Below are 14,019 nucleotides of genomic sequence, written 5' to 3' on the forward strand. Positions count from 1 at the left end.
AAAAAAAAATGTCCATTCAACTCCCCGCATTCAATTATGGACACACCTAGATGTGGAATTACTACACTGTGTGTAATTCTGCTTTGTTGTTGTTTTAAATGGAAGTCTTTTTGTGTTATCTCGGCCAGTCTCAAACTCAGAGAGCCACTGCCTCGGCCACTCCCAAATAGTTGATATGCTTAAGTTTTGAAGAACTACCATTTACGCTTTCTTTGGCTTTCTGTCATTCTTACTTTGGTGTATATACTACCCTTGGCTAGATTCTGTTCTCTTTTTGAGGGGGGAAGCTCAGTAGGACAGTCTTTATTATTTTCTAAACTTTACAGCTTGAAAATTCACACTAGAGAGTAAGCCAAAGTAATGGGTGGCTGAGGTCTAGTACACACCAGTCTAAAGCAGTCCTTAATGCCATGGAAAGTAGGTAGATTAAGATCCACTCACCCAGGACAGCCAAGGCTACACAGAGAAACACTGTCTCAAGAAACAAAAAGATCCACTCACACCACCACAGAAGGGTAGCACTTTACAGCAAGTGTGGCATTCTGTCATAAGCTGAGTACTATGACTGTTTTCAGAAGAAAACAAACAAACATGACATCATACGCATACATAAGAGTATAAAACAGCCAGGTGTGCGCCAGTCCCCTTGTTAAAGAGGACAAACATCATCTTGAATCAGACTTAAGTAAGCCACTTGGGGAGATGGAAGATGCCCATCACCTCTTTTAAGATATTCCAGATGGAAAGGCAGATCTCAGGAGTAGAACGTCATGCATGGCTCAATGGATGGCTCAGCGACAGAGGAAGGTGGTATGCTGTGCAGCTTATGGAAACGAGACAGTATTCTGCACAGTAGTGTTGGAAACCCTGTAATGGATGTGGCCTGAGAGGCAGTCACATGACAAAATTCCAACACAACACTCAGGCAGGCGCTGGAGACTGTGTCATCTGCAACTTAAGTGTCATGAGAAATAAATGCACACTTGCCTGTGAGTCTGAGGCCAGCCTGGTTTACAGAGCAAGTTCCAGGACACCTGGGGCTGATACAAAGAGAAACCATCTCAAAAAACAAACAAAAGTAATAATATTCATCCTTTCCTTATATCTGGAAGATGACCTCCTCCTCCCCACTCCTCTCACTCTCCGCCTTCCCCCATTACCTCCTGCTTCCCACTGCCTTCCTCTCCCCTCCTCCTTCTCCCCCTCTTCCTCCTCTTCCTCTTCCTTCTCCCCCTCCTCCTCCTCTGCCTCTTCCTTCTCCTCCTCCTTATATTGCTGCACTAGGGGAAGAATCCAAGGCCTTGTGCATGATGGGCAAGAACTCTATTGAGCTACACCCCCCAGACCTTTTTATTACATTATATATTAGTTCTTTGTTTCTTTTTTTTCTTTCTTTCTTACTCCTGGAGATAGATGAGATGTCTGGTTGGTTTTTTGAAGTGGGAATAGAGATTATGCAATTGTCTCTGTTAAGTTATACTATATATTTATATACATAGATTATATGTACTAGATTAATTAATGTTATACTGTATATAAAATCAACTGGAATCTACCCTTCCCCCACCACCAGTTCTCTCTAAGCTCAGGAGGGGTCTCAGTGGCCTCCTGGATGACATTCCCATTTCTAACCTCTCCTTCACTCCCGATGTTATACTTATCTCCCTCTGGCTCAAAAATTATTAATGACCCTCATGCCCCAGTGAGCTCAGCTGCTCAGTGGCATGTAGCCACAGCCACTCCTTCCAGAATCTTACCATCCAATTCCCTTCACTTGAGTCAAGCAAAGGAAACTGCTTCTTGCTCTCAAGACCTCTTTCTGTTCCTCTCAGCCAGTCCTGGATAGAGGGCACAGGCTGCCTTCCTCAGATGCAGGTCCTGTTGCCAGGGAGACCTTCTCCATGAAACCCCAGGGGAAGGGAGACATTCACTTCTCATCTTCCCTTGGGTAGTTACATCAATAACCACATGGTTGGTGTCAGACAGAGCTAATGGTCCCTGCTTTGGATGTAAAAGAGCACAGGATCCATTATAGTCAGGGTTAAACCTTCCTTGCCAGGGATGGGGCTGAGAGCATCACAGATGTTAGTGGCATTGGGTTCTCATGCTAACCTATGAGCTAGGATTTGAGCTATGTAACAACTTCTGTGGGGATCAGTTGCAGAAGCCCCACGGTGGCACACAGACCACCTACACCTGGAAATGGTTCACTTGCATGCGGTTACAGGCCTATGTGTTCACAAGCTTTTGCAACAATGTATACAAGTTTAAAGCCAGGCTTAGTGGCACACACCTGTGACGTCAGCACTTGTGAGGTAGAAGAAAGAGGATAAGAAATTAAGGTCATCATTGGCTATTTAGTGAGACTTTAAGACTAACCTAGGCTATGTGAGATCTTATTTATTTATTTATTTATTTTGAGACAGGGTTTCTCTGTGTAGCCTTGGCTGTCCTGGACTCGCTTTGTAGACTAGGCTGGCCTCGAACTCACAGCGATCCACCTGCCTCTGCCTCCCGAGTGCTGGGATTAGAGATCCTATTTCATACAAACAAGCAAGCCAAAAAACAAACCAGGGATTGGAGAAACAGCTCAGTGGTTCAGAGTATTTACTTGCTGTCAAGAAGACTCAAGTTCAGTTCTCAGCACCAACAAGGAGGCTCCACAACTACCTGGAACTCTGGGATCTGACAAGGGATTCGACACCCTCTTCTGGCCTCTGAAAGCTCTTGCATAAATGCAGTACAAATACATACACTTAGGCCTGCATATACATATATAAATGTAATAAAATTCACCTTTTTTCTTTTTGAAACAGGGTTTCTCTCTGTAGCCTTGCCTGTCCTGGAGCCTACTGTATAGACCAGGCTGGCTTCAAACTTACAGAGATCTTTCTGCTTCTCAAGTGCTGGGATTAAAGGTGTGGGACACCACCACCCAGCTGTAATAATTGTCTTTAAATTAAGTCTAATTTTATGTCACTGAGTCTGTACACAATCAGGTCATTCTCACAGGTCCCACTCGGCGACAGCAGGACTCCAGGTAAACGTGCATGGGTTGGGGTCTGCAAGAGAGCCCTCCCTGGTCCATTTGCTGCTGAGATTACAATGGGTACCCACAGCGTGGGTCTCATTGACTGATCAGGAATCTATTGCAGCCAGGAAGTGTTGAAAACCACAGCACAGGGGTGAGCAGGGAGTTACCACAGCAGCAGCAGCAGCAGCAGCAGCAGGTGAAGATACTTGCCTGGAAACCTGATGACTTGAGTCTGTTCCTGGGAGTCCACATACAACGCCAGATACGGTGGATTACATCTGTAATCCCCATGTGACAGGAGGCACACATCTATCCAAGTTCATTGCAGGCAAGTTCCCAGACTTAATAAGGATCGTGACTTAACAGAAACCCAGCCAGTTTCCTCCAGCTTTTTCTTAGACTGTCTCACTCCTGTCTTCTTGACTCTCTTTCCTCTCAGGTGAGGAAAAGAGTGAAAAGCATCCTACAGAACTGAGGGGAAAGCAGAAGCTTTCCAGACCATGTTCTCTTTGCACAAGCCACTCTCTTCAGAGACCTTCTCTGGTGAATTAATGACAAACTCACCCTCTATCATGTTCTGCACTTTTAATAAAAAATATAATTATTAGACTTTTGCTCATGTGCATGTGTGTGTGTGTGTGTGTACACATGTATGTGCATCAGAGAACAATTTTTAGGAGTTGCTTCTTCCCCTATGTGGATCTCAGGACTCGAACCCAGGTCCTCGGACTTGGCAGCAGTTGCGTTTGTCTGTTGTGCCATCTCCACAGCCCTCCTTTTAAATTTTTATCTGCGTAATACTTCGCATTAGCTAGCATTCTTATTCACACTCTTTTCCCTTGCAGACTGTCCATCTATCCCAAAACAATATAAGCAAAACTCCTGTGCCCATTGTCTCCGATACTGACTCAGGGCCTGGCCCTCCTGCTTAGTAAATCACCCAGTTTAGGATAAAAACCATATACCCTAAACTACAGAAGACAAAGGGGGCCGTTTACCCAGAAGGAACCCTAGGGAGGAATGTCAGGCGTGTTCTGAGATTCATGAGGATAGCAAAAGAGCTAATCCATCCGATGACCTGGAGTCTGGTAGACAGAAAGCACTCAATAAAGGGAGTTGTGGGGTTTTATTATCATGTGTTGCTATCCAGGAAGATGGCCCAGCCCCTAGCATTTGACAGTGTTCTTTCACAGTGAAAGCATTTGCAGCTTCTTGGCTCACTCTGACCCCTGAAAACAATTCTCCTCAGAGCCTGAAAGCAGCCCCTCCCGACCAGCCACAGTCCAGCGTCTGTGTGTGCTTTAGCGGCCCCGCCCCCACCCTGCAACTTCTAAAACCCTAGGCCCGAACTCCCCACAGGATTGGCCTCTGCTTTCTTTGTTCACTTTGTTTGCTTTGAAGCCCTTTGCAGGCACTGAGAAATCAATAGCCGGTTGCTGCTTCCCCTTAGTGTGGCTCTTTCCCACTCTCCTCTGGGAGGCCGGGCACGCTTCAGCCCCACTGGTAAGTAGCAAGGAGCCCAGCTCTGCCTGCAAAGAAAGGTCCTTGTAAGTAATCAAGGAGTGCAGGTTTAGCTGACTGGGGATTCCCTACCCAGGCTGTCATTAGATGAAATGGAAGAATGCGGTCCAGATTTGCGTGATGAATAAGCCTCAAGTTAGGCTTGCTTCGATAGGGTTATCAGTCACTGAAGAAGTTAATTATTTAGGAGAACACTTTTTATGGTGGGGTTTCATTTAAATTTTGCCCCTTGATGTACGAATATAAAACTGACAAATCTGTCGGACACTGCTATTGTGCGCCACCATCTATCACTATCGAGCCTTTCTTCATAATTGGTTTATTAATTATAGCATCTTAATGATCTGTTTAAAATAAATAAACCATTTGCACCATTTCAAAGGTATTTTGTGAGGCTCAGCTGATATTAAAATAGCACCGGCCTTATGTGCCTCTTCAGCAAGTGACCTAATTAGTTAATAAAGTAATTGAATATTAAAAAGGATGTTGCAAGTGATTAAAATTTAAGAGCCTTCAGAATGTTATTAAAGCTATAAATCATACATCAGGGTTTTAATTTGCATAGCTACAGAATTACTAATGGTCCCCCATGCACAGGGGAGTTTCAGCAATCAGTCCTTCAACAAAATGTTGGTGATGTTCAGGCACCAAATTCTTTCAACCTCTTTTCATAGCCACATAGAAACCCACTTTTGCCAAATTAAATGTCTAGTTGTTGACACTGCTGATTGCTCCCTCTAGAAGATATGCCTTCATACATTCATTTACACACACACACACACACACACACACACACACACACACACACACACTGATGAAAACCTTCTGTGTCTGACTTCTGTGCCAGGTGTTGGAGATTTCATCCTGTAGCTGGGCAGTCACACAGTCCCCTCATTGGATAACTATAGAGGGTGCTGAGGCGCTAGGAAGGAAAGGTGTGGCTGGTAAGCGAGACCTTGTCTGCTAGAATAGAGAGGGAACCCCTAATTACAGGTAAAGAGACTTTGGGTGAAACTTGGGCAAGTAGGATATGCTTGAATCTGCCCGTAGAGTGCAGGAAGTGGCTGAAATTCCTGTTTACCCAACAGCCATTGTGCCTGCTTAGCTACAGGAATCTCAGCTGTGTTTGGCTTCAGCGCTCAGCAAACAGAGCAGCTGGTCATCGTAATTCTATTATATACTCTGCCTGTGGTTGGTATAAGGTAGTTGTGTTTTGAGGAATTCTAGGAAGCTTATAGAATTTTCCTTTTTTTTTTTTGCTGGGGGTAAAAAAATACTGGCTCTTTTCTGCACCTTTGGATGAAATCAAAAGCAGAGATGATATTTGGAGCTGGGGCAACCATACTGAGACTGTAAGGTAGAAGGCAAAACACACAAACAAAATGATCATTCACACATACTCTCTAAACTCGAACCCTGGCATTGCTTGGTTTTTTGAACTAGCTACAGGGACCGGGCTTCTTAATATATGAAATGCCTTCTGTTTGAATGTTCTGCTGCTTGAGGCTTCCAGCATCCTAAGGGAGCCATATGGACCAACCACAAGGACAGATGTCCTGCAGGGGCAAGGGAAAAGTCTGACTGAATTGTCCAGGTGAGCAAGGATGAGCTTCTAAACTGCGGCCTTGTGGAGGGGAACCAAGAGACGAGAGGGTGAAAGCAAAGCTGAGGCCTTGCGGACAGAGCACCAACAGGATGTGTCTATGTCCTGGGCATGGCAACTGCAGTTTGCTGAGTGTTTCCTAAGCTCCAGGCATAGTCTTATGCATCCCTTATTTGGTATCTCCTGGGACAATTTTGGCCACGGAATACTGGCAAGTACCATCAACTGTCAGCAGGATTGAACTTGGATTCATTTCTGAAGTCAAAGCCTGCAGCATCTCCCATGCCTGAGAGAATATAGGATAAACTGCAGGGGATCTGAGATACACATATGGAAGCTGGCAATACCCTCAGAACACACCCTCTTTTTTTTTAACTCCCCCCCCCCCCCGTGTGTGTGTGTGTGTGTGTGTGTGTGTGTGTGTGTGTGTGTGTGTGTAGTCCTGGTTTTGCCTGGAGCTCACTATGTAAGCCAGCCTGGCTTTGAACTCAGAGAGCTCTGCTTGTCTCTGCCTCCCAGTGCTAGGATTAAAGGCCTGTACCACCATGCCTGGCAAGTGCTCTTAATTTTATAAAAGAAAATCCGAATAGCCAGGTGTGATGCATTTCTGTAATTCAAGCCCAGAGGGCTGAGGCAGAAGCTGGACGAATAAAAGGGGCGAAGCAGCAAACACATCTGCTTTGCACATTTACACTTACTGTAGCATTAAATGGGTGGTAGGCTACATAACAAGTTACATAAGGATTATGGGGCAGGGTGGAGTGGCAGAATCTGTGACTTTGGAGTAAAAAGTGCATGTAAAAGAAGCCCTGGGTTCCACCCCCCGCCCCCGACTTAATAGCTTTTGTGTCAAGACTCCTACAAGGATAATAATTTTATCAAACTTAAATATGAAATATCCAGGTCCCTGATCCTAGGCTCTCCCACTGTGGCAAATTGATTTTATGTTTTGTAGCAAATGTTTTCTAATACTATCTTTGCAGATGGCATTTGATTACTGTCTAGTGCTACACAGCACATGCTGACTCTGTATCTACAACATTTACTGACAGGAGGGTGTGGCTGCCGTAGGAGTGGTTTATAGATGGCCTGAAGATGAAGGCTTTAATTTGAATAGTTACATATGTTAACATAGACTCTTGATTCGGGACAGATTTCTCGGTTTTCCTTTTTCAGCTTCCTTTTAAGTCAAAATTTAAAAAGCAAGTCAACTTACAGGAAAACAGCAGCTAAATAAAAGTGTGGCCATGGCAGAAACACGGAAGATGCCCCGAGTTACCTGAGCGGTGGGCAGACTGGGCCATGCAGTCATCAGAAAGACAACGTAAGCATCGGGGTGGGTTTTGGACAGTGACGATAGCTGGTGATGAGCCATCCTGGTGAGAGGTAACTAACGTGTGAGCTGCTGCTGGTTGCCTCCAGAGTGTACTTTCTACGTGACTCTAATTGGCCCACACAGGAGTGAAACTGTGACCTTCCCTCATTAGCCACATGCTCAGCCCAGCTGAGCTAGCTTGCACTGGGTCACTGGGGTCTCTTGTAGAAAATTACCATTCCTGTGCCCCACGGCCCTCTCCTAACCCCAGTGTCTTTCCTGGAGAAGCATGTGCCCCCCCCAACCCCCCCCCCCCCAGCAGCATATCTGAACGTTTAACCCAGGAAGAGCCAACTGAGGGAGCACAGAGATTTTGGGGAGCTGAGGAATAACCTCTCAGATACATGCATGCTGGGAGAAAGGAGGAAGGCACGGTACCAGTGTGGTGGATCTGGTCTCAAGACACAGAATGCAAGCACAGGGGAGTGCAGAAAACCGTGGAACACCGCACAGTAAGTTCAAGCTTAACCGGGTGGCACCAATGGTGTGCTCCATTGGATTAGCTGGCCTCATCATCAACGTTTTAAGATTTATTTTTGCCACGTGTGTGAAGGCCAGAGTGGCCATCAGATGCCCTGGAGCTGGGGGTACAGGCGGTTGTGAGGCACGGGACATGGTTGCTGGGGTCTGAAGCTGTGTCTGTCCTCTGAAGTCCTGTAGCCACCTTTCACCACCGAGCCATCCCCCCAGTCCCAACTGCCAACTTTTCAGGATGAAAACGGTGTATGCCTGTTTTAGAGGTGAGGAAAAACTAAGGCTTCCGAGTAACTAGGGAGAGCCAAAGACCCTCCCAGGAACAGCACCTTGTGGAAATGAATAAGCCACGAAGTTGAAAGGGCTTTACTCTGCTGTAGCATGTTGCCTTGGGACAGGCCTGAAGCAATGGGGCCAACAAATCATGGACAGGAACCTCCAAAATTATGGGTCAGATAAACCAACTTGGGTCTTTATAGTTATGGAAACTAAACACAACCATAATCTTGTTTTTAATGATTCCTTTGAAAGTCAGTTATTATTTCACCTGCCACATTTATCTTCGCCATGTTTGTTTATTCCAGAAGGGTAGGGAAGTCTTTTGGAGGCCTTGGCATGTGTTGGGACGCAGATGAGCACCCCCACCCCCATCCCCTTGCTTGGCTGTTCCGACCCAACACAACATGCTCCTTTGACTGGTGAGCATGCGTCCAGTTCTGTTATGGTTGCTCCATTCAGTAGCAACCGCTGTCACATCTGGGCGGTCCAGCAACGCTGGAACTGTACTGTTTTTTGGTTTTGTGGGGGATTTGTTTTGTTTGGTTTTTTGAGACAGGGTTTCTCTTGGCTGTTCTGGACTCGATTTGTAGACCAGGATGTCCTCGAACTCACATCGATTGCCTGCCTCTGTCTCCGGTGTCCTGGGATTAAAAGCGTGCACCCGCTGAACTGTACTGTTTCAATTGCTGAGGAACAAGGGCTCAGCAGAGTGGAGAGTAGTGCAGGCACCAGTCTCCGGCCAGCAGGGGGAGACTGACACCCTGAAGTCAGGGAAATCTTTTCTTCACTCTTTTCTAAGTTCCTTTTCACTCCTGGCTGACAGCAGCTGGGCTTGCTGAGCTTCAGATGAGGCAAAGACAACAATCCACATTGCCATGGTGTGGATCACAGCTTTTTATCTCCTTGATGCTAAAGCTCAAGCTTAACACATTGAAGTATGGATTGCAGCAGGAGGTGAACCTTCTGAGACCTGGTGAAGCAGTTTTCTTTAACCCACTGCCACCTAGTGGCAACTAAGCAGATTGAGGAAGACATTTAGTTCTCTCCAAGACTAACCAATAAGGATTTTTCAGTTCTTTCTTGCTCTGTCCAGGAAACCAAGGTGTTTATTTACTGGCTTTCTACACCCTAACCAATCTCTGAGGTATGAAACAAACAAGGAATGACCAGACCTAGAGCTGTGGGTCTTGCCTCCCCCTCCCCTTCTGTGGTGGTTTGGGATTTTTAAAAAAGCAGTTGAGTTCAGGATAACCTGTGTCTAGTAGAGCAGGGTACTGCATGTCAACTTAAGAATCAGGTGTGTGTGTGTGTGAGGGGGGGGGGGACGGACGGACAGTACGGATGGAAGCTGGGGTTTTGCTCATGCCAGACAAGCACTCTCCACTGAGCTATAGGACTTTAGAGATTGGAACTTTAGAGACTGATCTAGCTATGTAGCCTAGGTTAGCCTCCACCTCCTGAGTGCTGGGAGCGCAAGTGTGTGCCATGTCTGAGTCAAGGCAACTTGTTTATTTGTCCTACTGGGTGCAGTGAAAGCACATAGGAGAGTCATCAAGTGATTGATGACGTCAATGAAGTCATCAAGGTGGTGAGGCCTCAAGCCACTCAGCTTTCTTTCATGCAGAGAAGGAAGCCGTGACCCATTCACCAATTACTCCAATGTGGTAAAACATTCAGAGGGATGAGTCAATGGTGACTTCAACAGATCTGGAGAAGCCTGATTAGTGCCGGTGAAGACCAAACAGAAGTTATCAGTAGGGCAGGTGCAGCTGGGGGTGGGAGAATTCACGTTTGGAGGAACAAAGCTTCCTCAGGAACAGGACTCCAGATGCATCATTGGTTTCAAAAGGGCCCAAGATCACAGCAGGAGGACTGCAATAGGCTAGACCTATTTTATTTGGTTATTTATGTGTCTTTGGGAAAGCATACGTCTGTGCACATTTGTGTGCCTTTGTGTGCATGCTTAAGGCACTGGGTGTCCCCCTTCACTCTTCCTCTCATTTGAAGCAGGGTTGCATCCCGGAACCAGGCTAGAAGCCAGCAAGCCCCAGAGCCCCCTGCTGCACCCCTGGGATTTACACAGGGGCTACAGGTGTGTGCAGGATGCTTGGCTTGCTATGAGATGCTTGGATCTGAACTCTGGTCCTTATGACTGTGTAGCTATTAAATGTTGAGCCATTTCTCCAGCCCCCACTTGAGGTATTTTTAACTTTATAGATGTGTGCTGTCTCTTGGTAACAGACCCACAATTTCTCCAGGACTCCCCACAAATGAATAGACCAAGCAGCAAGCAAATGGATACAGTCATATTTATTAGTTTCCAGACTCCCATTTGACAGACATCAAAAGCTGAACATTGCAAGTAGAGGTTTGTAGCAGCAGCCCCCCTCAATAGGAAGGGTCTCAGTTGACCTAACAACAAGGGGGAATGTAAAGATGAGACCAGTCGGGGCCTATCAGTGGCTGTATGAACACTCAATCCATAAACAGGCACACAGCTTCAGCCCTGTCCCTAAAACCACCACCAAGTCACGGCCAGCGGGGACACAGTTGCCAAAGTCTTTACATGTCTGTACTGAATAAGCAAATCACTCTTGGTTGCTGTCATTTTTGGTTTTTGAGATGCTTTCCCTCTGTAGCTTAGACTGGCCTAGAACTCACAGTGATCCTCCTACCTCAGTCGCCTAAGGGTTGGGATTACAGGTGTGAGGTTTTTAGGGCATGAATCACTGTCTGCTTTCCTGCAAAGGAAAACAGAAAAGGAGAGAACAGCTGCTCTGGAGCCAGACAATCATCTGAAGCAACCCCTAGGAGGTCCCAGACATTTCTTCATAGCTCTGAAAACACATCAGACATTTGCTTCCCAAGACTTACAATCAAAAGGGGCTGCAATGCGCCAGGAAACAAACTCTCAGCCTTCTTTAGGACGCCTGTGTTCACAGACAGTGTTCTGACAGAGCCTGGACTGTGGAGCTTAAAGACTCCAAGGGTCCTGGCGTGCTGAGTCCTCTTGCCCCTGATCTTTGGACCACCCATGCTATTTCTTGATACAGGGCTTTCACTTTTACCAGAGTGCAAGAGAACTGACAAGCATTTGAAAAATACTCAAGACACTGGGAGTTAAGGAGGCCCAACCCTTCTTCAGAAAACTGTGACAGGAGCCCAAGGCTTATCTTAACTCCACCAATTTGCCAGATAGTAACAGCAGACTCAACTGCCTTTCCCACACAGGCCAGATGAGATGGTCTTGCTTTCAACCATGGAGAAAAAGCCTTCTGGGCAAGAAAACACAGATGAACAGAGGTACCGACACAAGGCTGCATGCATTCCAGGTAAGGTGCAGGAAGAGGAAAATGCAAACACCTCTCAGGCTACTCAATTTACACCACCACCAGACTCTTTTTTTCCATTAACCTGACCTGCACACAGCAACTATTTCATTCATAAAAAGTACGTAAGGGGATGAAACGCTTTGGGGGAGCACCAACGACAGCTAGCTGTCTTTGAATAATTTTAATCTTGTTCCTACAGGAAAAATCTACAGGACATTTAAAGAAGCAATTTACAGAACCAACTGTTATTTCCTGATTTTGCCTGGGTGGCTGTCAGGGAGACAGTGCAAACAGAAACATAAATATCCACTTCACATCATGCAGGGTCTATTTCTTTTTTCTTAAAAGGCAGAGTGTTGGGACAAAGCTTTGTGAGGCTGATGCGGATTAAGGGCAGCTCAGAGCTCAAGATTTGACAACCTGAAGGGGCATTCTTTCCATGCCAAGACAGATGGGGCTGTTCTGGACCTGACAGCAGCTCACAGCAAGGGTTTATGGGCACCTACACCAGAATGCTCTGCCTTGATGTGCACCAGGCAAAGAGCAAGGTGCACACTCCTCCAGAGCCCCTGCCTCAGACGCTAAGTGGCTAAGCGTTACACAAACCGCCTGCTGGCCCTAAGAAAAGGAACCTCAAGCTTCCCAGATGCTAGAACAAACAACCCAGGTGGAGGCTGTACTGACAGGAACACAAGCATGACTCGGCTTGTGGGTGCCATGCGTAATCATGTGACACAGCAGGAAGGGCCCTGGTTCCACATTAATAGTGCCATTTAATGCAGGCTACTTTCAAAACAGTATTTCCACCCATGACCTTCCCCAGCTTTCCTGTAATCTACGTGCACATTGACCACTCTGTCAAAGCAGTCGCTGAGACGCGGACAAAAAGCTGGATGTCTGTACAATGGCTGACAGAACCTCCATGAGCCTGGCCCCCTTTGTCTATTTAAGCTGTACTCCTTAGTCCGTGGCCGGCGGCCAGGGCCCTCATCCTGTGTGCTGTCTCCCTTACACTTAAGTAGGAGCCTTTAACAACCTTGTTCGGGTGGTGATACTTAACCTATCTGTAACTGCTATTTGAAGTAAGCACAAGACGTGTGGCTAAACTGGTAACAGTAAGAGTTGAGACAGGGTTGGCAGGGGACCCTTTTAGTTGCAGCATTCGGCAGGCAGAGCTATGAATGTGAAGCCAGCCTACTCTAAAAAGCGAGTTTCAGATCAGCCAGGGGGACACAGTGAGATTCTGTCTCCAAACAATTAAAGAAAACAAAAAAACCTGAGCCAATCACTAGCCCATGGTATGGCTGTAACATGACCACCTAACAAAGCCAGACACTCCTGAAAAGACCAAGCCGTATTCACCAGGAACATAGCTGTATACTGTGAACAATTCAGGTGTCTGAACAATCTAAGCAGTTTATTCAAAAGTAAGGTGTATGCTTAGGAAAACTCTAATCCCCACCCAACACCAGGGAGACGGTCTTACTCCACTCCTGAATCACGGGGCTCCTTGGACGGAGCACATGGCCTTTCCCTGGGGTCTTTCTCCTAGGGAAAACTTCAGCTATTGACTCATTCACTCACCCTGAACGCAGGGTCTCGTGAACACCCAGCACAGGGCCTGCCATGAAGGGCCCAGCCCAGCCCCCGAGCCACTACAGTGACTCATTATGTATGACCTATGTCATATCATTTTTGAGAAGCAATATGCATTATTAGACCTATTTTTCTTCATTTTTGAAAATTTTTCCAATACTAAAGAAAAGGCAATAATTTATCAAATTGACTTCTCTAAGAATAATTACCATGCTCTGCACAAAATTGCACAGTTCCTAGAGAGTGTTCATTTCAGAATCATTGTCCAAATTAAACAAATAAATGGAGGGGATCTAAAGATAGAGCATGCACAATTTAAAGATAATTTTCACAGCTAGGGTTGTCATGTTGAGGGGAAAATTATAAATCAATCCTTGTGGAAATATGGGAGAGTTACATAGCAACTCGGAAGTGGCATTTGTATAAAATAAAGTAGGGGTCACAGGGATCAACAGGAACTCTTTCTATTCCTTTTGATCGCACCTTTCTCCATAGTTGGGGGAAAAGAGCATCCTCTACAGCTTCTAGCTGTGGGGCAACAGGGCAGACAGGGAGCACAGCCACACAAGGAGCACAGCCGCACAGGGAGCACTGGTGGAGACACAGGCAATAGAGACTAAGGAGTGAACAAACCAAACGCTGACATGGGAGCAGACCTGTCACAGGAGGCAGAAGAGAATTCAAACTAGAGGACCAAAGAGTTGGGAGCTTGAGTCTGTACCCAGAGCTCCACAGAGCCCAGTGCACCCGCCCTGTCTTCAAAGTCAGATACAATTAGAAATAAACACAGGTAAACCAAAGGCAG

Source organism: Acomys russatus, chromosome 25, assembly GCF_903995435.1.
Source record: "Acomys russatus chromosome 25, mAcoRus1.1, whole genome shotgun sequence".
Taxonomy (NCBI): Eukaryota; Metazoa; Chordata; class Mammalia; order Rodentia; family Muridae; genus Acomys; species Acomys russatus.